Raw genomic sequence first — 23319 nt, forward strand, 5'->3', positions numbered from 1 at the left:
AATCCAGAAATAATGGATATTCCTTTTGAATTTTAATTTAGAACTAATTAGCTGTTTTGTTTTGTTTTGTTTTTTCATGTTTGTATTTAGAATGCAAGGATTGGCTTTGGCCTTTGGAATAGATTTTGTCACTGAGTTTCAGGAAGTCAAAGACCTCTCTGAACCTCAGAAAAAGAGGGCGCATGAGCACAACCACTGCAAAAAACGAAATTGTGATTGTAAAATTCAGTGGCATAGAGAATGACAATAGGCTGGAATATCTCCAGAATGCTAAAAAGCCCTCTGACAGTTGTGGAGATGAGAAGGCGATGAGATTCATCCCACAGAAATCAAATATAAAAATATTGAAACGTTAGGGATGTGGAAACAAATCACCCTGAGAGGGGAGGAAGGGCAGCACTCGTTGTTCTGGGTGGCTGTTCCACTGGCTGACACGTGGCATGCACTTTGCAGTACTTCAGAAAGACATTGGCATGGGGTCATCTGTTGAAATATTAACAGAATTTGTCAGCAGTGTTTCCAGTAGTGAAACTTGGCTTTTTTTTGTTCCTTTCATTCACTTGTGGCAGCATTATCTCTGCTTGTAGCCAGTTCTTTCCTTCCTGTAGCAACAGCGCTGTGTCTGCAGGAAGGAGCAGGGCTGGGAAGATGGAGACGGCGGTGTCCATGGGCATACTGCATTTCTCTTAGCTTCAAAGAGGCAAAGTGGGGAGTAAATCCTTCACAGCACTGAAACAGTTATCAGAGTAATCCTATGGAGAGTCTGCCATCGTTACAGATCCCCTTTGGTCCTAACCTTTGAAGAATAGATGGAGGTGCTGAGTAGAGACTGAAAATCTTGATTCAGTTCCCAGTGCCACCAAAGGCTCTGTGATTTATGGGGCAAAAAATCTCAGCCTTTCTCGATTCAGTTCCCCATGCACAACCACACAGAACTCTTTGGTGTAGGAGTGACCTCCTGAGATGTTATTTGTTTATCTCAATGCCCCTTGATTGAGTCCCTAGACGGCAGCAGTGTGAAATGAGCTGACCCGCTCCTTTCTCAGGCAGCTTGCTCCCAAACAGCACAAACACTGTGCTGAGTGTCCTTGCTCTCAAGTCGTTTTGAACATTTTACTTTTTATCAAAGGATGTTTTTTCTTTGAGATGAAGCCATCTGCTCAATATTTAATAGTATTTTATAATCCCCTGTTTTCTCCCTAGAAAAAGCCCTTAATATGAGTCATAATACAAACATAATTTGTAAATGAAATGTAGGCCTGGATCAATACCCTTCTCCTTGCTGCAGGGTAGCATAATCACTGAAAGATGTTCTCCTAATTGTTATGAGGACAGGGAATTGTTTCATTTGTGTAAGTGAAATGTGTTGTTAAGTTGTCTGATGATGGGAGTTGACTCTGAGGTTTCTGTACTTGTGGCAAAATGTCAATATTCCTAAAGCATCTTGCAGTCAGCAGTTTCAGAGAACAGGTTATTTGCAAAATAGCCTCCCCATTATAATCCAGTGACAGATCTGCTCCCTAGGTTCCAGCACTGGCCTTTCCAAATCCAAAGTTAAATGGATTCTGCTCCAAGAGCTGAATTGTCACTGAAACTGCTGTGCTTCAGACAGATTTGCTGTTACTGAGAAAATAGGGCTCCTATATCTTTCTACTGAATAATTTCTCAGGGACATGTCTTCAGTGCATGGTAGTACAGGAATATTGCAGTCTTGTAACTTTTGGATAAGCTAATAGACGTGCAATCTTAGTTAGTGGAAACCTAGATGCTCACAAACTTACTTGGGCAGAACAGTAATTTGCTGTAAAAACAGCCACCAAAATTCAATAGGAGAGTGTATGCAGGTATTGTTTAGTACGTGTAAATGTATTCAAACTTCATTAGCTAATACCAGTGCCTTCAGCAAAGTTACTTCTTGATTTCTACTACAGAAAAACTTAAGCTCTGTTCTGGTGGGCACTAGGATTTTTCTCTGTGTAATAAATGAAAATTACATTTAAGCATACACTCTTACCCCATCATCATGAAGTCCTGCATGTTGAAGGGATGCTATTCACAATCACTGAATTCTCCAAGTATTCATACTTGCAGTGAGCCCCTCGGTACGTACAGAGCCCCACTTGTCCTCTTTGTGAACTGTTGGTCAATTTTTGCCTTGGATCATTTCTGATAGGCAAGAAAACCAAGTAGGTATGTTCCATAGGAAAACCACATTTGCTTAGACTGTGCTTCCCAGTTCCCATTTCCCCCAGCACAGTGGAGATCATGTGTTCTTATGCTCTCACCAGCTTACTTTTGATCTTCCATAATTGCTTTTTCAGGGGCAGTGACAAGCACTTACCTCAGCAGGTGAAGATTACCCTTTCCTCTGTTGTTTCCCTTACACTCAACACAGAAGCAGCTAACCTGAGTTGCTTCCCTATAGCATCACCATTATACTGCACAACAAAGATGTCATGTTAAAACGTTATCACAAGAACCATCCTTGCCATATGTGGCCTGGTCTCTTGTAGCAAAGAGGCTTTTCAGCACGTATCTGCAGATCGTCTCCAGCAGGACCTTTCCCTGACCTGCGACAAGCAAGTGTGCATCTTTCCTATTGCATACTGAGACTTGCAGTTGCCTGGTGTGCGATGCTTCGGGGTCACCTGGGCTTATGGAGGTCACTCCCCTGGCATTTTGCTTTCTGATAAGCAAGGTCACAGCCTTGGACAGCAGCCCCGCAATTTGTACTTGTGCTGCATGGACTCAGACCTGTGTGTGTACTGAGCTCTCACCCAGATAAAATAGCCTGTGATGAATTCCACTGTAAGAGCAGTAAAAAGAAGCGGTGTGAATAGGGTTTGGAGGAGCAGGGGAAGTACATCTAGAGAGCACTTGAAACAGCCTGTTAAGAAATTGCAGTGTAATGCATAGCTCCTTGTCCTCATCCACAAAGAGAACCCTGCAGGCAAAAGGCACCTAAGCAGGTCAGGTGCCAAAGGCTGCTCTGCTCTCTGTATTCAATTAGCCAGATGCAGCAAAATAATGGACTCTATTCATTGAGTGCAAGTCTCATCGCTTGTTTGACTTGATGTGATAGAATCACCATAGATAAAGGTGCAAATAGTACCTCATTGTACCAAATAATATGCTACTAATGAAGGCAATGTTAGTCATATAAACATTCTATAAACCCACTGTAGCAGTGATGGAGCACCTGGTGGGAAGGCAGAGCCAGCCCAGGGGTGCTCAGGTGCATGCAATGCAATGCACTGAGTGATGGAAGGGTGGAACCAGCATCCCCCTCTTCCCAGCCCTCATTTAAGGGCTGGCAGTGAAGGCAAAAGGATATCACTGGAAATCCCTGTGTACCTGAAGCTTTCTGAAGGTAAGCAGCTTCTTTCCTTTATTTCTGTGCCCACAGCTGTTGCATTGTTGCATTTAAGCAAACCTTCACTTGCTGCAGTCTAGGACCTTGCTGGCCTGCTGTCATTGCTGTGCTTCCCATTGTGTTACAGTAGATTTTACTTATTCACTAGGTCACACTCACACTTGTTTGAACTGTCTCTTACTTGGAACTAGATGATCTTTAAGGTCCCTTCCAACTGAAGCTGTTTTATGATTCTGTTTCCTGGGATTTAGTTCCTCTGCCATAACCTCAGAGACAAGCTGTATGGGTATAGTCCTGCACTAGTTCTCATTCAGAAAAAGCAGAACGACTCAGGATTTTTGCAGCCCAGTAAGTTGAAGCAGTGGTAGTTCTCACCACCCAGCACTTGCCTGACCTTCGTAAATGTAAATGGAGGAATTTCACCAACTACTGCATAGCAAATGTTATTGTGATTTATTTTTTTTTTTTTCTTCCAAAATACTTGTACAAGAGAATCAAAAATATTTTGTAGGGAAAAGTAGGAAAGCTTAGGATGCAGCCTGAACAAGAAGTTGGCACCGTGCTCTGTCTGAGACCTGACCCAAGGAAGCTGTTGTAGGTAAAGGTGCTTTATCGTGTTACTCAATGTTTTTGTTAGGAATGAGGATTTTCATGTTACTTTCAGACAGAGAACTACATCAACTATGTCTGGCTGCCATCATTTTTGCCTTCTAAGGGAAGCGATCAAGTTTTGTCTAACCTGTAGGGGTGGAAAGAAACAACATTATTTAACACCTCAACATATCAATTTCCTGTTTATTTTGATGGGCTGACTATGATTTACAGGGTTTCATTATGAGACTCAATTAAATATAGAATTTGTAATATTCATGCAATTTCTATGCCAAATATACACAGTGCTGATACAGCAGGGATCTCAAAATATCAACCACCTGCTTGGGAGGAACAGAATTACGAATGCATCTCCTTAAACAATAATTCATCATACTCAAAGTCTAAAGTTAAGCTACTCCAGAGCCAACACAGCTGCTTTATCTTATCAAAGGGGTACTGCTGACTTACAGTGCCTGTTATCATTCTTGTAACTCTTGACTAAGAATGCAGTCAAGGATTTGGAGGCCTGGGAAGCAGCGCTGAGTGTGGCATGAAGGATCCTGGCTTCTGGATGGAAACCCAGAATTGTGAACTGCATGTCCACACTGCTCATGCAATGCACCAGGAAACCAAATCAGTCAGCTTAGGGAACTTTAGGGAAAACCTTTGCGTACCTCACTGAGAGCTGCAGGGAAATAACCCGTCCCTCTCCTCAAGGATCTTCTTCCTCAAACCCCTCCACTAAATAAAGAAGGTTATAGGAGTGAGACTTCCCTAAGTGAGCTCAGATGCAGTACCAGCTCACAGGTCACAATGCACCTTTTTCCCTTGGGAGGGATGCTCTACTCAGAAGAATGAAGCTAACTTTAATCCTCATGACTTGGTTATAAGAGGACTTTGATCTGACAAGATGTAGATTTGCAATTGTTATTTTTCCAGACAGACTACAGGTAAGACATGCTGGATGCTTAGAGGACCTCCTTACAGTGTGGGGATATATGTTCATAGCAAAAATGAGATTTTTGAATGTGAGTGAGGTTTGGAGGCTGCAGTAGCACTGCAATATCATAGTGGCTTTAAGCCCATTTTCGCTGCAAGGAGGCAGAATCCTGCTGTGCTTTCAGACAGGTGTTAGTCTAATTGGTCCTTTAGAACTTATATTTTACATCTTCCCTTAGCAGCCAGGTTCACTGATAAAGTATTCTTCATTAGGAAGCTTTTCCAGTCTCTAATTTAAACCTTTACTTCGTGTGGAGCCAGGCACTTTCCTTCCCCCTTTGGTGACCAGCACAGTACCTTGTCCACAAACGTTTTGAGAGTTAGGACTCTGCTACCACATCATTTTGAAGCTCCACGCATTCTCCACTTCCTTATTCCTTATAAAAATGAAAAATGTTTTCCTTCTTTATAATGCCTGCTGCTCTCCTGGAGTTGGGGATGCCTCAGTCCTTCCTGTCCTTTTCTCACTGACTCAAATCATTTCAGGATGGCTCTGTGAAGTGGCCGTTGGAAGCTCTCGGTCAGCAGTGGGGCTGTCGTGGTGTTAATGAATCTTGCTAAACAATTTAGACATCCTGTGATAAAAACCACCAGAGGAATTTCCACCAGCCAGAGTACAAGCAATTCTAACACTGCAAATACAAGCTGGTGAGAAATATCAATATAATCAGTAGTATCCTTGCTTTAAGACATCAGCTATTTATCTCTGGCAGGTTTGCCTTATTGCTTTTTCCAAGTCTGTCTGCTGGGAACACGTTCCTGACCCAGAGCTCTTCCAGCCATGGGGTGGATGTGTTGGTGCAGCTCAGAAGGACATGGGCACCTCTGCCAGCTCACATCTAGACACCACATAGAGCCAAATAGCTCAGGAGTGTTTGTATTACAGAAAACACACACTTCTGAGAAGGCTGTGACCGCCCTCTTATCATGAGGAAATAAACCTTAGGGCTTTAACAAATCAGGGCAAGGAAGAGTGTTTTCATCTGAACTAATGTTGCCTGAAGCATAAAAATAAACGTAGGGCTGTTTTCAGACATAACAGGCCCAGGATAGTGTAAAAACACAGCAAGAAGACTTAAGAATTTGAGATTACAAGCCGGTTTGCTTATCTCATCCAAAAACATCTTATAATCAGCATTTTCATCTCATCAACCATCTCTTCTTACCTTTTGTTCCCAAACAGTGCTGCAGGCTTGGTTCTGGGATGGCTCTTCAGCATCAGCAATGTCTACCTTCCCCATTTGACAGAAGCTCCATTTCAGTGATGCAGAAAATTAATAGGGGCACTATATTTCCTTTGTATCCAGACCTAAAGACTGTTTCTATGGCTGCAAACATAGTAATTCTTGAATGAATGGAACAAAGTCAGACTCCTTCTGCGTGATTTCTGAAGCTGATAGCAAAATCAACCATGAAGGAGCATAGACAGAAAAGCTGCTTCATTCTAACCTTATTGGGAAAAACTTCTTTGCACCAATTAGAGAGATTACAGTGCTCAGAGTGATGCAGAGAACTAAATAACCAGGCAGACACACTAACCGGATGTCACTTAATCGGACAAGAGGAAGCAGTACCCAACAGCGAGCGGAAAACGCTCCGTGGGACGAGCATCACCTCACATATTAATTTCCTATTTCTATATTCACATCTTCTGTGGCCTTCTCTCCAGCCTCTGCCCATGAGCAGCTCTGGCATGCATGAGTCCCTCTGTGCTGGGTGGAAGGAGCTCTCGGTGCGTGGCCGTGTGTGCTCAGGATGCTGCAGTCATGCATGGGCTCAGCGCACTGCAGCACAGTAGTGAAATAGTCACACATCAGGAGGAAGAATGTGGGTTCTTGTTTTCAGCTTTGCTCATTGCAAATCTCTGCAGGGCATGTCATGGGAAAACTGACACGTCACTGAAGGCGCAGAAAGAAAGAATGCCAGAAAAGAGGTGAAAAACAGAAAAGCCTGAGCATCAACTCTGCTCGGGTGTAAGGCTTTGGAATAATAGCTGTGCTAAGGTTTACAGAAGTCATTAAAAACCCTTTGTGATACTTGAACTGTGCTACTGAAAAATAGCTGTTTCCACCCAGAGCTAATAAATGGATGTTTGAAGCGCAAGCTGAGCTAATGTGAATTCATGCTCAACTGTGCGTGTCATGTTTGGATGTAAACACCCTTTTCACATTGTACCATACCACCCCAGTGCTGCTGTGCTTTTCATGTGTCTCCGTGGTACTTATATCTCAGCTATCATTTGATAGCTTAAAATGCCTGTACTAAAATCCACTGCCTTTCAATGGGGCTGAAGATGTCAAACTATATCTACGTATATGTAGTCCAGTTAAAGTTTTATGATTGAACCAACTTGCTCTGAAATTGCAGCTTTTTTTCCCCCAAAAAAGCTAAAATGTTTTTTTTCCTGCCTTGTATTATAGGTAATATTTGAAGAAAGAAAGAAGGAAAAAATGCCAGACCCAAGCCTTGCTCACCTGGGGATCCTGCGTGGGTTGTAATCCAGCCCTGCTTCGGGACACAACCTTCTGCATTGCAACCAGCACCAGGTAAGGCACGAAAGCAAAACACATCCCTGCTCAGAAGTCCACCATGGAGACTTTTCTGTTCAGTGTCAAATGTGTACTGAATTCTCCTACATCGTTTTACTCGTTGCTTTGTTCTTGTCTGCCCGAAGATGAGGGAACATATCTCAGCCTGTTTCAAACACAGCAGCTGCAGTGACTTCAATAGAGTGATAAGAATTTATTCCAGCAGGAAGCCTTACCCCAAATCTTTCCTAACTGTAAGATCATGCTTTCTGCTAAACAGGATCTTCCATATGGCATTATGTTAAAGCATGCAGTGTGTTTTCAGCAAACACACACAATTCAGTAATTCATTTCACTGGTGACAGGGCGAGGGGAAATGGCCTGTACTCAATATACTCAAAATACTCAAGTTGCACCAGAGTAGGTTTAGGTTGGATATCTGGAAAAACTGCTTTACAGAAAGGTTCTTAAGCACTGGAATGGGCACCCGAGGGAGGTGGTTGAGTCACCATCCCTGAAGGTGTTTAACAACAGTTTGGATGTGGTGCTCAGGGCCATAGCAGAGGGTTGTTAGAGGTGGGGCAGTATGGTCAGATTGTGGTTGGACTCGATGATCTTTAAGGTCTTTTCCAACCTGAGTGATTCTATGACTCTATGAACAGCCCCATGGTGACTGGGATGACCACAGTCCCCTAAACCTGTAGAGACGGATAAAGACAAATATTTTTACTGTATCTTTATAATCATGTTATTATATCTTTTTAAACATTGCATAAAGCCAGATGCCATGCTACGGTAACAGAGGAACAAGAGAAGTAGCATTCTTAATACTTGAAAAAATACAAGGTTTTTTTATAGGGGTGAAAGCTTTCTGTCTAGCAGGAGAATTCTTATTGAACTTGCTCCCATCACATTACCTGTTCATGCACTCCCCACCATGCCCTGCCCAGCAATGGGCCTCCTCCCTGCTTTGTGCAAAGGAGGATTAAGCAGGAGGGTAAGAAAACAGAAGGGAAAAAAATGCATTTCTTTGCAGTAAACACAGCCTGCAGCCATCGGTTTCTCTCAGCATTGGATGGCAATTATTTCTGTGTAATAAGCAGTCACCCGATGACCCTCCCCTTCAGTGTGCAATGCTTCTGCTGTCAAGTGTTAATCCCTTTGTTAGCTACTCAGCTGCACATTCATTTAGGAGGGCTAATGACTTACACTGTTCCTTCTCTGCATGATTTCAGCAGACGTGTAATTAGAGGTGAATGGCAGCTTCAGAGGTACGGCTACCACTGGGGCCGGGGGCAAAGTCAAAGTGTTTGTCTGATTTCACCACGGGCTGTTCCAGTGAGTGAAACCATGTGGGCGGCTGGAAAGGGGGGGGGAAGGAAGTAGGAAAGGAGAAGCCAAAAAAGAAAAGAAAGGATGAGAGTCATTGTTGGGCATTTGGGGAGCTCAGAACATGTGTCCAAATATTTTTTTGTTGGGGTGTCAGACTGTGAGATAAATGCCAGCAAGAAGCCTGTTGTATTTTGAAGGTTGCTGAGGAACTGCTCATGTTCCTCAACAGTGCCTTACAGACTACAGCCTCTTTTTTTTTTACCTAAATGAAAGCCATCAGTGTCTGCAACACCTCAAGAAATATCCCGCAGCTCTTCCACCATGGGAAGATGTCCTTCTGAAGTCCAAGTGAATCCTTGTGTATGTTAACATCACAGGATGGAGTAGAAAAGTAGAACAGGGAGCTGAGGTCCTGACGGATCTGAGATAACAAAAAAAAATCCACCAAGAACCCCAAACCTCTTAGCTCTGATTTGTATGCATAGACAAAGCACAGACAGTCTGGCTGAGCTGCAGCATTGCTCCCTGTCCTTGCAGCCGTTGGGGCTGAGCTGGATCCCAGCAACGTGCAGTAGCTGCTGCTTGTGGTGCTGTAGAGTAGCATCCCCAAGGCAATGGGCTACTGCTCCTTCCCAGCAGAAGCACAGCATCTCACACCTCCTACAGTAGCATATTCTTTCCTGCTTTCCCTTTTTTTCCTTTTTTTTTTTTTTGCTCAGCCCTGGTTCCTCCCAGCAGTGTGCCTGCAGCCAAGGGCTCCCTTCTCTTGTCTGTTCTAGAGTGCAGTGTCTCTTGCCTTCACACCCCTTGTGCAGATGCACAGCAATGGCTGATACCACAATTGTGTTAAAGAACACCAACTTCCATTCTCTTGGTTGGTTAGGAGATAAGCAGAGTGCTAGTTTTATGAATTAAGATAACACACCTGCACCAGTGCTTTGAATTCAGGGGCGTAATTTCATTAAAAATGACAAAACAGAATAAATCAATAACTAATTAAAAATGGCTTTAATTCAGGCTGGGCTTATGATCTAATATCTCACACAGTTGTCTAATACAATTATAAACACAATTTCATGGCTAATGAAATATAAATGAAGCACAAAGAATGGCAAGCTCCAAAGAAACTTCTCCATCAGTTGCCTTTGTGGCCCCTCCACCCCGCCTGCATCTCTGTCCCATCTGTTAGAGGTAGATCCAATGGTGAACAGCTGTCACAGTACAAACTGGAGTCTCACCACTCTACAAAGCCTTATTATTTCTCTGCTCTTTCTTTCCCCTTGAAGCACTGAAGAGCAACTCGAGCAGCCTCAGAGGAGATGACACACATTGGGCTTCCATGTCCACATCCATGCAGACGTGTTGCCATCGTTGCCGTGCAGCCAGCAGGGACAGGACGTGGTGTGGCTGACAGCCTTGGGATGAGGATATTCAATTCTGAGTGACCTGTGATCTGCTGGTAAGCAAACACAGTAAATGAACATTTCTGGCACTTCTTTATTTCATCATCCTTTTCATTAATAGTGCTATTCTCTTTTTGAGTTATGACAGTGATTGCTCTCCATCTGACCAGCTGTCTAGCAGTGCTCAGTGTTCTCCTTTTGAAAAAGACTTGTGTGCAATTACACACCTCACAGCTATGTACAGGTAGACCCAGGTGAAACACTGGCACCATTTCCTACTATTTTCTCATGTATGTATTCCAAGAGCATCAGTGGTGCCCATCCTCACTGCATGCCTCAGCGTGGGAGGGAGAGGGTGAATCAACCCCATTTGATTTGAGCTGTAATGATCGTCACGAGAAAACAAACCCACTAAAGGAAGCAAAGCTGTACAGTGAGTGAACATATATTGTTTTGTTGTGGATTGGATATAATTGGATTGAAGTTTGTTGGAAACTTAGCCCAGACTCAGTGAAAGGTTCACACAGCCTCAGACCAGCAGCTTTGCGTGGCTCAGGTTTAATTATGAATGGTTCGCTCAGCCTCGGTAATGACTCATATTCACTAACTATCCCTTCTATGAGATGTGACAAAAGTGTATTTCAGAGATGTGAAGCATAATTATTTAATGATGAAGTAAAGTTGATTAGGAAGCCTTTAAGCTATTAGGCTCTTGGTAGGATATTTTGCAGTCAGTGAATAAATGAACATAATTTAATTCTTAAAAGCTCTACAGCTCCTGCTGGCTCTGAAAATGATATGCAGCTAACAAGTTAGGGTTTTTCCCATTATAGAATTCTATATGCTACAACAAAGAGCATACAGAATTCAATGCAGTGCAGGGGAAAACTATTCTTAGTGACTATGCAGGCTAAGAATGATAGAACTTACATATCCAGTAACAATCGTGAACCTGACAAATCAAGCTTGTAAGCCTGTGGTGTGATCCGAAAAGCTAACAAGTTTCCAAGAAGGATCCCTGCTTTAAAAATACTTTCTGGATTCTCTATTTTTTTTTTCTTTTCTTGTTAATTCTTCATAAGATGTGCAAGACAGAACAGCATGAGACCAGCAGGCAAATGGCTGTCCCATGGAAGGAGTATATTTATATATGATGTAGCTGTGTTCCAATTATGAAATTGATCCCTGGATAGAAATCCCTTAAGGGTGGCTATTAATGAGATTGCCCGCTCTGTGTGCATCCAGTAACAAGATTAGGTATGCATTTATCCTGAGCAGAGATAAACCAGCAACAAGTTTGTGCCAAGATAAGACAGTTCTGAAAGGCAATTAAACATGGGACATAATGTGCGTGCATGTGTCTGTGAGAGGTTGTGGGATGGAAAGGCTGTTTTCATCTGCAGAAGTGCTTCTGAGCGTAACAGGTAGGGAAGCAGGCTTTTCACAGTGGTGAGATTAAATCTGAGCTTAAATAGCCAAATATTTGAATTTAGAATGCACTAGTCAGTTTTACGAAATGTGCAGATTGGCCTTTTTGGCTTCTCTTTTAATTTTGTCAGATCCAATGCCTCAAACGCACTTCAGTCTGAAAATCAGGCTATGAAGTTCTGTAGGAAATTCCTTTTCTCCTTTTTTTATAAGATGAGAACTTCATTTTCAACTGCAAATGTGCGACTTCCTTACATTATTTTAAAAACGTGGATATTTGACCCTTTGCCTAGGGTTTGCTTGAGGTGAAGGAACAGGCTTTGCCCATGCATTCACTGATGGCAAGGCTGTAGGGTTTCAAAATACCCACAAAATCAGTATTCTGTCCACTACATGGTGAGTGTGTAAGCTGTATGTAGGAAACGTGACTGGGAGCTGTAGAATGTTGCTGCATAATTTTAAGAGCCTTCTGGTTGCCATAAACATATGGTCTCTATTAATAAGGGTATTTAGCATTTTTCTTCCTAATTTATTCACAGGTAATTATTTGCTTACCTAGCTCAAACTGGGCCAGAATCCAGCTCTTATCTGTCGTGGAAAGCTGTCACATTTCCCTCTGCCTTTCGCCAGCCCTCACTTGAGAGCAGCTATGCATCTGGCCAAGCAAAGCTGCTCTGTTCCTTCTCACTTATAGTAACAGAGTCTTACCTGGCCATTAAAAACTTTAGTTTCTACAAGTATTGTGAAAAGTACTTTTCAGAGTGCTGCAGCACTCAGTAATTCATAAGAAATAACAGATTCAGCTGCTTCTCCTGTTGGCTGCCCGCTCCCTGCCGGGACAGCTGGCTCTTTCCAGGTCTGTTTCCATGTCACTGCAGTGCTCAGCAGTGCCAGAACATCATCTAACCAACACTTCAAAGACTCCGTTTTGTCTCACCTCTTGTGGTGCTGCATTCAAAAGTTAAAGAAAATATAAAGAAAAAAACCACCTCCCTAAAAATTCTCATCAAAGATTTACTGATCAGACTCCAGAGTCCAGGCTCTGTCTGCAAACTCTGATGCTTTTCTTTCTATGTGTATCCTTCTTTCACTGCTCCCCTCCAATAATCAGAATCTCAAAGTGTGCTCTTTCTGATGAGGATTAAGCCATGACCTGCACGTGATTGCAGGAAATAAGCCTTTAAAATATGCCCAAATGTGCAGCTTGTTTGAAGTCACTGATCCTTAAAATAGATGTCTGAAAAAATGTGTGATTTCAAATGCTTCTGCAGATATTGTTCCAGTATGTGTAACAAGGGGTCACATCAAGCCAAGTTACATTAGTTGTGCTCTGTTGTATCACGAACTGAGCCAAATGAATCAAAATATACAGTGATACTTCAACTGATAATGAAAGCTTCATACAGTTTCTTTCCCTAGATACTTCTTAGGAAGCATTAGGATATTCAGCATGATTTGAGGGGGTGGTTATTTTAGGTATTTGCCAAAAAATCTTTTCGCTGTGTGGAGTATTTTAATGTCACTGATGCTCGTCCTGCTGGGCTGTCCAATCTCCTCAGCCACCACCTGGTCTGATGGCACAGCTTACCTTGGATGGGCCATTTCTTCCTCCCTGCTCCCCCCTCGTCTGTCTGCTCTCCGTCATTTCTTGTTCAGTGGTAGCCTTCTTCAGAAGAGCGGTCACAGCGGGGTTGGGAGCTGGTCCACCACTGATGAATTCAACTTAAATTAGGAGTTCCTGTTGTCTTGTTTTTTGGCACCTTCTGCTTTGTTCCTAGCCTGGGGCATCTGAGCTTCAGATGCTTTTGCAAGAAAGACGTGCAGTTGACTCTAAGCTCCGTTTCTCAAGTAGGTTTAACTATCATGACTGAGTAGATCAAGAAGAGGATGAACCAGCACAGATACACAGGTCAGAGTGGCTCAGTCATAAGAGGTTCTGAGAAGCTCCAGAAACTTGGGAGAATGCAGAGACACTTATCATGAAAACAATTTCCACTTGTGACCTTTTTGCTCAGAAATGGTGATAACATACTTGATATATTTTTTTTCTTTTTTCAGGGACCTTGTGAGATGTCGGTCATGACGTGCTATCATTGAAACCTCTGCAAGAAGCTGATGCTTCAGGAATCCTAAGGTACTTCCTGTCATTTATAGTTCCTGTTCCATTTGCTGGCGAAGCTTTTTCACTGTCATTTAATGTATTGAGTACATGGATAGTAGTAGAACAGTACTGTTCTCATTAGTCTCTCAAGGCAAAACATAATTTGGTCCTACTTCATATTAATTTAATCTTAACAAAATCAAGATAGGTTCAGAAGTTCCACCTTTACTGAGGTTCTCAGCTCTGTTATGCCTGTGTGCATACAAACCCCATGAGAAAAACAGTTCAGGCTTTTCCACAGCAATGATTAAAGAAAAATCACAAATGCAATGGAATTCAAAGCAACGGGCAAAGGCCCAGCCTTCGCTCGGTCAGTGTGCACAAAATGGAAGGGCTCGTTACTATAGATGGGAGAGGAGCAGAGCTATGCCACAGGTGGGTTTGTATTTGATATCATCTACTGACAGTGACGGGTCACAGCCTCACCACAGCTGAAGTCTGTTGAGGGCCACCTCAGAGCCTCCCAGCAGCAGTTCAAATGCTGCATGGTACTTATTTGCATGCAATTTGAATCCACCCTAATAGCGTGCACTGCTGACAGATAGAAGGAAAGGATTCACTGCCCGCACTGAGCCAGCACCGACAAGCCGGGAGGTGAAAACTCAAGAGCTCCACTGAAGACAGCTAAAAGCCCCCATTGCTGCACACTGTGGTTCATGCACAGTCACAGCGAAATAAATCTTGGTTAAATTTTTGATGAGCTTTCAGCTGCTGTAAATAATTAACTAGGGTCTCTCTCGTTTGAACACAGGTGCAACTTTTCATGTTTCAAACGCTTCCTGCCTCGATCCCCAGGGGATCGCTCAACTTATTCAGGTCACTTCTTTTATTTATTTATTTGCAGCATCACCAGTCGAAACAAATTTTGAACTTGCAAGCTGGGAAGGGAGAAAGCAGTTTCCTTTTGATCTTACTCCAGGTAAATCTCCAGGGGAGCACGTGTCTCGTTTGCAGTAGTTGAATAATAGAGATTGATAGGTTAATCAGTTCCAATACATTTATGGAGTAATACTGTGTGCTCATAGCTGAAGTTTTGATGTTTCTCAAGTCCATGTTTTTACAAAGATGATAGTGCAGGATAACACAGGACAGCTTCTTAAAGAGAGATGCATTCATGAGGACACCCCTGTGTCCCCCCAGCTAAAGCACAGCCTGCTGATCCTGCTTTTGATGTGCTGAAGTATGACAGCACGAGGACTGAAGTCAGTCCTGCATCACCACCAGGTAGCAGCATGGAAAATAAGGTCTTAAGAACAATCATTCTGTCCCTTCAATAGGTGTCAAAAAGAGCTTAGATGTCATTTTAGGTGGAAACTAGGCTATCTTGTGCATGTATGAAGTGGGCGTACAATGTATTAAATACTGGATTCAGGCTCCTAATTAGGGGCTTTGATGTCCTATGGTAAGACTTTAATGTGAAAATTGGACTACTGAAACAGCTCCTTCCTAATGATTCCATCCTGCTGCCGTCCAGCTTGGTTGTTCTCTATCTGCACACAACAGGTCACCCACCACTGCTGTGGTCGGAGGCTGAGCACTGTCATACTTCCTATTTCAATGCCTATGGAGCATGATTTATTACAATGACAGGCCATACTGCTGTTTGCAATGCAGGCCTAGTTCATTCTCAGTTTTTAATACAGTTCCTCACATAATCTCCAGCACTTGAGGAAATATATTTATTATGTGCATATTACAGAATAATTTAAAATCAGCTTTTGGGTCAATCTTTTTAATTACCTATTTTATCAGCTGTTTTTGACTAGCAGTTTAAATAATTGTGTTCGCCTAATATCTGGAAATGTAATTGCTTTTAGACATCCTTTATTCCAATCCTGTTGTCATTTTTGCAAACTGCTCATGTTGGCACCTGTCTGTGCAGTGACAGATTTGTGATGACAGCTTGCATAACTTATTTATAAAATGATGAATTATTTTGGAATTTAACTTCAAGTTCACAGACTGGAAAAGTGGAGAAACACCTGCTTCTTGCAGAGGACCTAGTAAGGAAGTCCAAAGGAAACTATGCATATATAGGAAGCACATGCAAAGTGAAACAGAACCTTGTGGGTCATTGTTATGCTGGTCTATGCTTCAGCAAGCACTCCATGGATGCAATCCTAAGTTAAGAGTCTCAGTTGTTGGGGCTACAGAGTGTGAGGAAAGTTCCAAAGAGTGTAGTCCACTGGACTCTTGTTTTACTGAACAGTGGTCTCCTCCCAGGGTCAGATCACACCAGGAGCCAAGGGGAAGTGAAGGGAGAAAGGGGACCTTTATTCCTCCAAATATATTCCAATTGCACAACTGATCAAAAACATACTCTAAAAGGGAGGGTAATGCTAAAGAGATACTAACAGCTGGGAAATGAACAAACTGACAGTTTGTGTCGCACAGGTGATAGTTCCTGTTTCTTACTGAATGTTTTCAACAAATCACAGGCAGGGAGCAAGGATGCTGGACCATTTTAATTCAAAAGAGGAAAGACACAGGCAGTCCTATTGTCAGAGCCTTCATTCAAGTCCATTGAAGGACTGGAAGCATGACCAAAGACAAAAGGTAAGAAGGATGGGAGGGAAGGGGAAGGAGGGAGGAAAGGAAGGAAAGGGGAAAGGAGAAAGGGAAGGACCCGACTAAGTACCTCCCAAGGGACCAGAATCATATGCCTTTGTGTTCAGGATTTCAAGGATTACCTGCCTCACTCCTCACCAGTTGCTGTGAACAAACAAACTACATTCTCAAATGGTTACTTGTCTGCTATCAGACCCTGCTCTACAGTCAAGTTTCCCACAACTTTATTGCAGAGAGTCCTGCACTGACCATGTTCACCCCTCCCAGTATTTCTTCCACACACTATGGGTTGTTTATCCATACTTGCATGCAAATATCCCATCTCATTTTGTTCTTTTAAAGTGCCGTTTAAATACAGCTTTTCAGGGAAGCAGCCTGTTTCAATTTATCTTAGTTGAAAGTAGGGCTATAAATCTCTTTGGTTTATTTTATTGATCTCAGACAAAATTACAAATATAAATTACGGCTGCTGCAAATTAAATGTTCTAAGCAAATGCACCAGTACCACGTGCAGCAAAGACACAGCAAGAACAGCAGGCAACAGCCAGCGCCTGCTCTCTGTGCAAACCCTCAGCCCCTGTGCTCTCCTCCCGCAGGCAGCCTCATCTACCCCCCATGAAAGCTCCAGGGGAAACACTGCACTCCAAGTGGCACTGTGTATTCCATGTGGCCCAAGCTGAAATACAGAAATCTATCAACACTTTTACTGTCCCAGCAGTTATCCTCATTCTCAGACTCACTATCAGTGTTGGCCACAGGGTCACGCTCCACAAGGACAAATATCAGGTGTTGCTGCTTCAGGTAGCACGCGTTTCCTATGAAGGAGCTCCCATTTCACAAGGCAGCGTAATCATCAGTTTTCTACACCGCTGCCACTCAGACCCTTATGCACAAAGGTTTCTGTTTACCAGGTCATAAAATTGCAAGTATAATAGCAGTGACTTTGCTGCACTTGATAAAACCATAAAACATTTCATTTCGCTGCCTACTGAGCTTTTAAAAAAAAAAATGACATTGGAAAGGAGACAACATTCTTGTTACCATCAAAGTATTTCAAAATATCTACTTTTCTGCTTGTGATCTGTGGACGTGTGTTTTTCCTTCTCTCCACTTTTGCAACTGTTTTTAGACATGGGCTGCAAAATCCAGAAAAAAAGAAAAGATTACTTTTATTCTTGCTTAAGTTTTGTATGATCACAAAGCCTCTGAATACGTATATATCTGTACGTAGTAGAAGTATTCACATGCCTACAAATTCTACAAAATAAGAAGCCTGGTAAGTAGACAAACTCTGCATTTAATCCACACTCAAAAAAAGCCCAAACAAACAAAAAACAACCACAGGACACACTGAAAATGCCATGATTGTCTCTCTGGCTCATGGAACTGATTTGCTCCTAAGCCAGATTCAGATGGACCTAACAGATCCTCTCAGCTTGCAAGCTGCCCATAGATGGCCCTTCTGTGCTCACAGCAGACAGAACGCCTCGACTTTGTCTGCTCTCATCATCTAAGCCAAGAAATAAGAAAAAGTAGTAAGATTCAGGAACAATTTCTTCCCTGATAATAAGTCAAGCTGCAGTTAAAGGGAGACCTCCAGAGATAACTGGTACCCATGGCATCTCTGTGCTTTTTGAAGTCAGATGTTTTCTTGAAAGACAAGCATTCAGTCAGGATCTCCAAATCCTCGCTTTTTTAATGGTGAAATTAATGGGAACCTCACTCTTACTCCCAATCTGATATCAACAGAGCAGTATGAGCAGGACTCAGCAGCATGGGCACAGGGCTTCTCTGGGTGGGCATGGTTGGCCTCCGCTCTGGGAATCGTGTTCATGTAAACTGCCATCTGACATTCTGCTTTATCCTCCACTGTACATCAGTTTCTGTAATTTCATTCATGATTTACTTTGACCTTTAGCTGTGTTTGATATTTTCTGGTACAAAAGCTTGACACTTAATAAAGGAAATTTCAAGAAAACATCAGCCAGCGAGCTAAATATCTGCACAGGAAAAGCAGATTTCGTAGTGAAGTGAAAAAACAAGAGGATTGCCTTGCTGTCAGCTTAGGAAGACCTCCACAAATTCAAATCATCAAAAGAGGGATCACCTTCTGCCTCAACACCACAGTTTTACACATACTTCTTTTCAAAATACCCAGGTCCTTCATTCAGCTCTTCTGGATAATCTCACTCTACAAATTTCCCTTTGAGAAGATTTTCCTCCCTACCGTGTATCAGCCCAAACTCCACCACAAGAATGCAGTTAGGCATGCAGCAACTGCAGAGAGCACCTTGCACACATCTGCTGGATGCAACATTTCAACTCCGAGTAGCATCAACATCCAACAGTACAAGCTGGAACTTCAGTGTTAAATGGCAAAGAGGCAGCAATGAGGTTAAATACCTTTCCTGTGCCTACAAGTCACAAGGCTTGAAATGTTTGCTTATTGAACCGTAACTTGGTAGCACGAGGTCTGGGCAATAGCAAACCTGTCCCTCAGCAGACCCAGCCCCTCTTCTGCAGTCATTTGCAGAAAGGAGAATGCTTTTTGCATTCAAAACTCCCAAGGAGCTTTGTGGGCAAACGAAACATGAAAATCTCTTTGATCATGCTTAAATATTTCAGAGAGGTGATCTGGCTTTGGAAGTTTAATTACCTTAAGCCATGAGAGGACAGAGAACGAGGGCAATGACAAAGAGAAAGAAAAGAAGAAATGAACTTTTTCCAGGACAAAGGGATGTTACTATTTATGAACCTGCAAGAGAATTAGAGCTGAAATACTTAGACAGAAAAAAAAAGATGCTTTAATTAATGATGGTAATTCTTATGAAAAGGAGCAGATTGCCAGCTCTGAAAACTGCCAATTCTTTTTATCCACAGTGTATACACAGCCTTAGAGAGGCTGTTGCCCCAGTATGGGACATTGCCCTGAGCTGAGAAGTCCAACATCTCAGTGGTCACAAGCTTTGGCTTTCACTGCAACTGAGCTTTGCAAAGTGAGTAGTTATGCACTACATCAATTCCACGATACAATCAAGTCCTTTGACATGGGCAATTTGTCCCTAATGATTTGAGTCAGCCTATAAAGGTTACCAAGAATCAAATCCTACTGAAGGAAATGTAGAGAACCACAGGTCACATTCAAGGACCAAACCTGAGGAAGTCACGGTAAATGGATTACCAGGTCCTTCTAGTAACTAGGGAAAGCCTATTTTAAAAAAATAAAATATAAAGAAAAATGTAACTCCTCCATACACACAATGTAACAATTGATGCCATTCAGATGAAGTTAATTTTGGTTACTTACCTATTATCCTGTTTAAAGAGCATCCCTTTATCCCAGTCCTGAGGAGCATCATAGCTGTGGGGCCATGTGGCACCAGCTGCAGAATTTGTTCCTGAGTTAGAAGAGAGGGGGAGGGGTTGTTTTTTTAGTCGTTAATACATGCTGGAGTAATAAGGTGTTAGCAGAAGTCTTTCACCATCTCCCTCGACATCCTGTTCCCCCCTCTGCAGCTGGATGGGAACTCCACCTCCCAGAAGCTGCAGGCAGACAGACTGGGGTACAAATACCCTGGTAGAAGGAAATGCAACCTGACTGATCCCTGAAAATGTAATTTCTAGTTCCCAGTGGCTAACAAATGCAGGTAGCTCAAGCTAAAGCAGAAGGGTACCACAGCAGCTTTCTTATGGGATGGAAAAGCAATGTTCTTTAGTACCAGGGACTGATATTACATAGATTAAGGCAAATGTATCAACTTCACTTTAACATGAGTGTTTCCATTACCTGGGTCAGAGAGTCTTGCAGTCACTCTCCAGAACCCGCTGTTATTAATTCAGCAATTATAGTTTTATGGTGGCAGGGATTCCTCGGTGTTTGAGCTGGCACTGGAAAGCTGTAATTCTGAATGGAACATGACATGAATTACTGGATTGCTGTAATTCTTCAGCTTTTCATGCATTTTCACTGCATATATTAAAATACAGCAAGCAATTCACTTTTAATTATGCAAATTCAAAGACAGTAAGACAAGAGCTGGATAAGTTTTGAAATGTCTGCTCTGCCTGACCACCTGGGGTTAGCACAGAAATCCATGGGCTGATCAGGTCACCCACGGCCCTGCTCACCTGGCTGTACACAACACAACCTCATTTTAGTATTCAGCAGTATTTCCAGAGCAAAGAAACTGCCAGAGAGAGGGGGAGCTGGGAAAAGGCAGATCCTGTCCACCTGCCTCCCTGACTTCTCTGGGTTTCCAAACAAATGATACATCGCTGCTCTGACATCAACACAAGACCTCAAGGGCTGCAGATATTTGGCAATTGCAGATATTATTTGGCAATTATCTTCCCAATATTGAGATGCTACTAATAATGTAACCAGAATGTATGAATCAGGGTCATAATTCTACAGCTCTATTCGTGGCTTCTTTGCTGCTCCTTATCAAAGCCCCTGGCTGCAACCAGCTTTTAGACACACATGTCCATGCACGAGTCTGTGCAGTTATTGTAAAGGAGAAAGAAGTTACACCGTTCTCAAAGACACTGTTTTTAAATTGTAAGATTCCGAGTGCAAGTAATGATGGCTTGTTAAAAGTCTAGTGACTGTATCTAATAGCTGCAGCGTTCAGTGCTGTAATTACAGAGGCAAAAGATTGCTGAGAATGTGTAAAAAAAGGAAATAATTGGGGTGGCAGCAATGCAAAAGCTTCTCTGGGCCTAGAGCAACTGTTATTTTGCCCTCCTACTGATGTGCTACTTAACGAAGATACAATGGTTGGAAACGAGCTCTCTTTGATGTTAAGTTTCAGTATTTTCTGTGTAGGAGCCCTGAGGCTTCACCCCCAGTACCTCCACAGCTCAGGACACAGAGGTAAAATTACACAAACACTGATTGCCTTGCGAGAATACATCTGCCTCTCCTCCCTAGAAGCCTGGGAGAACTTTCAAGCAAGCAAATTACCAATGCAAAGATTCAGCAACCTCTCCAAGGAGGAAGCACTGCTGTGCTCTGTTCTTCACGTTAATATTTCCAACCCTGGTAGACAATTCCTATTTTCGCTAATCTCTTCATCCTCTTTTCCCCACCTTGTATGTTTCTTTGCTCATCTCTAAAGGTGGTTTCTTGCAGCTTTGTCAGCAGCTATTCTGTCTGCAGGAGTCTTTCGCTGCTTTCTTGTATGCCTATTGCATGACTGCGAAAGAACACCATCTTCCTGAAGCAGAGTGAGTAGATGGAGTGGTTTTCCATCATGCTCCTGGCACTGCTATTACAAGCTTCACTTGGATACAATATCTGCCCCGAAACCCTGGAATTCAGCCTTATCCCCAAGCTTTTTGAACCCCTCTGCTCTGTCCTGGCATACCTATCGATCACATCTTCTCTAGATCTAGCCAGAAGTGAACCTTAAACCTCACCCTAAAGCTCCTACAGAAACCTTACTCGTTTGTTAGCCACCTGCTTTTCTGGATCACTACAAGTTTTTTTCTAAAAATCATGTGAAATTTTACCTCTCACTGAGCACAGAACAGAATTACCAGCCTTCCCTGTTCACCTGCTTTGCTTTCAGGGAGCCGTGCCTTTCTGGACAGGGATGCCACAGATGCTACTGCATCAGGCACTTACCAACAAGTGTCACCAAGTTCCTTACTTCTACTTCCAAGCCATTGGGAGCACTTCTCTCAGTCTCATCATGAGACAAGTCTGGTTTGACCTGACAAAACATCCAAACTCACGTTCCTCTGAATTCATCAGCAGAAAAGGCTAAAACCCAGGAACTAAACAACTGGGGTTACTCTTCCCGCTGTAGTAGGAAAATTCCCTCTTGCTCGTTGTGAGCATTTGCTTGAACTTCCCTGCTTCCCAGAACACCACAGGAAAAGCAGACACTGCAACCAGAAGGAAAAGAAGAGCACAAAAGGAGGTCCTGACTGTGCGACTGAGGAGCTCTTTCAAAGTATAAAATGAAGCACAAGACTCGTGCAGGTTCTTGTGTATCCTGCCATTGTGGAGCAATGGCAGTTATTACTCTTAATGTTAATTCTGCAATACACATCTGCTGCTGGTCCCACCAACCAAAGACTGCACAAAGATCACCTTGCAACGAAAATCACTTCAGCTTCATTTATTTCTTTAACGTCAGTGGAATCATAGAGATCACTTATAACCTTGCATGTTAAGTAAAGCAATTAATTGCACGACTGCACCAGGTTTAGACATGAAAGGCAGACTTAATAACAGGTTTAAGGAAAAAGGCTTAGAGTAGGGGTTCAGAATGCAGGATAAAGGTTAGTGGCAGCTAATACCAACTTGTATATAGAGAGCAAGGTTAATAGCTGGCTTAAGACTGTGCTGCTTTTTTATTGATCTGAACAACGTACGCAATATGGGAGGTGGGACATCAGTGTTTTGATGGGAAGCAAGTGGCAGAAGCACCAAGATGCCCCTTCATTTGAATCATGTGGGTACAATAGGGCACCTAACACTTTGCAGAGTTTGAAGGTGAACTGACATACAGCTCTTATTTTCAAGGAACGTGAGAAGCCTACTTTGCGTATTCCTGAAAGAAACGTCATAAGCATGTTTGGATGTTGGGCTCCTCAATACCTTTTTAATACCTTTTTATTCTTAATGTTCTTAACACGTGCTTAGAGCAAGCAGAAGTGGAGGTTGGCAGGGAAAGATCAGCAATTGCCCACCCATAATTCATTTCCCAGGCTGTTCCCAGGGCACAGCGATTATGCACTTCACCTCACTCAAGACCGGCTGTAAAATCTCAGTATTGTCCTTAAGTGCTAAATCAAAGTAAGCAAAAACGGCAGGTAACTGTTTCCCACACAACTAACGCCCTTTGTAAGAGAACTATTGAACTGAAAATGAAAGGCATCCGTAGGTGCATAACCAACATTTTTAATTTTACTTGTAGCGATCCA

At 42.7% G+C, this 23319-nt stretch overlaps 1 long non-coding RNA gene across 6 annotated transcripts in view; it reads left to right on the forward strand.

The window, feature by feature from the left end:
* Positions 1 to 23319, forward strand: part of LOC122165161 — a 151923-nt gene that overhangs the window by 123940 nt on the left and 4664 nt on the right. For 4 of the 6 annotated variants that reach the window (XR_006170411.1, XR_006170414.1, XR_006170410.1 and 1 more), the window contains 5 exons: positions 7387 to 7512; positions 10113 to 10285; positions 13716 to 13791; positions 14663 to 14737; positions 16257 to 16374. This is a non-coding gene — a long non-coding RNA (uncharacterized LOC122165161). Of the gene's footprint in view, positions 1 to 9; positions 5615 to 7386; positions 7513 to 10112; positions 10286 to 13715; positions 13792 to 14662; positions 14738 to 15772; positions 16375 to 23319 lie in introns of those variants that run through there. The other 2 variants (XR_006170413.1, XR_006170415.1) reach the window with 2 other exon arrangements.

Source organism: Centrocercus urophasianus, unplaced genomic scaffold, assembly GCF_019232065.1.
Source record: "Centrocercus urophasianus isolate 14NV4802_14NV808 unplaced genomic scaffold, USGS_Curo_1.0 seq_29, whole genome shotgun sequence".
Lineage (NCBI taxonomy): Eukaryota > Metazoa > Chordata > Aves > Galliformes > Phasianidae > Centrocercus > Centrocercus urophasianus.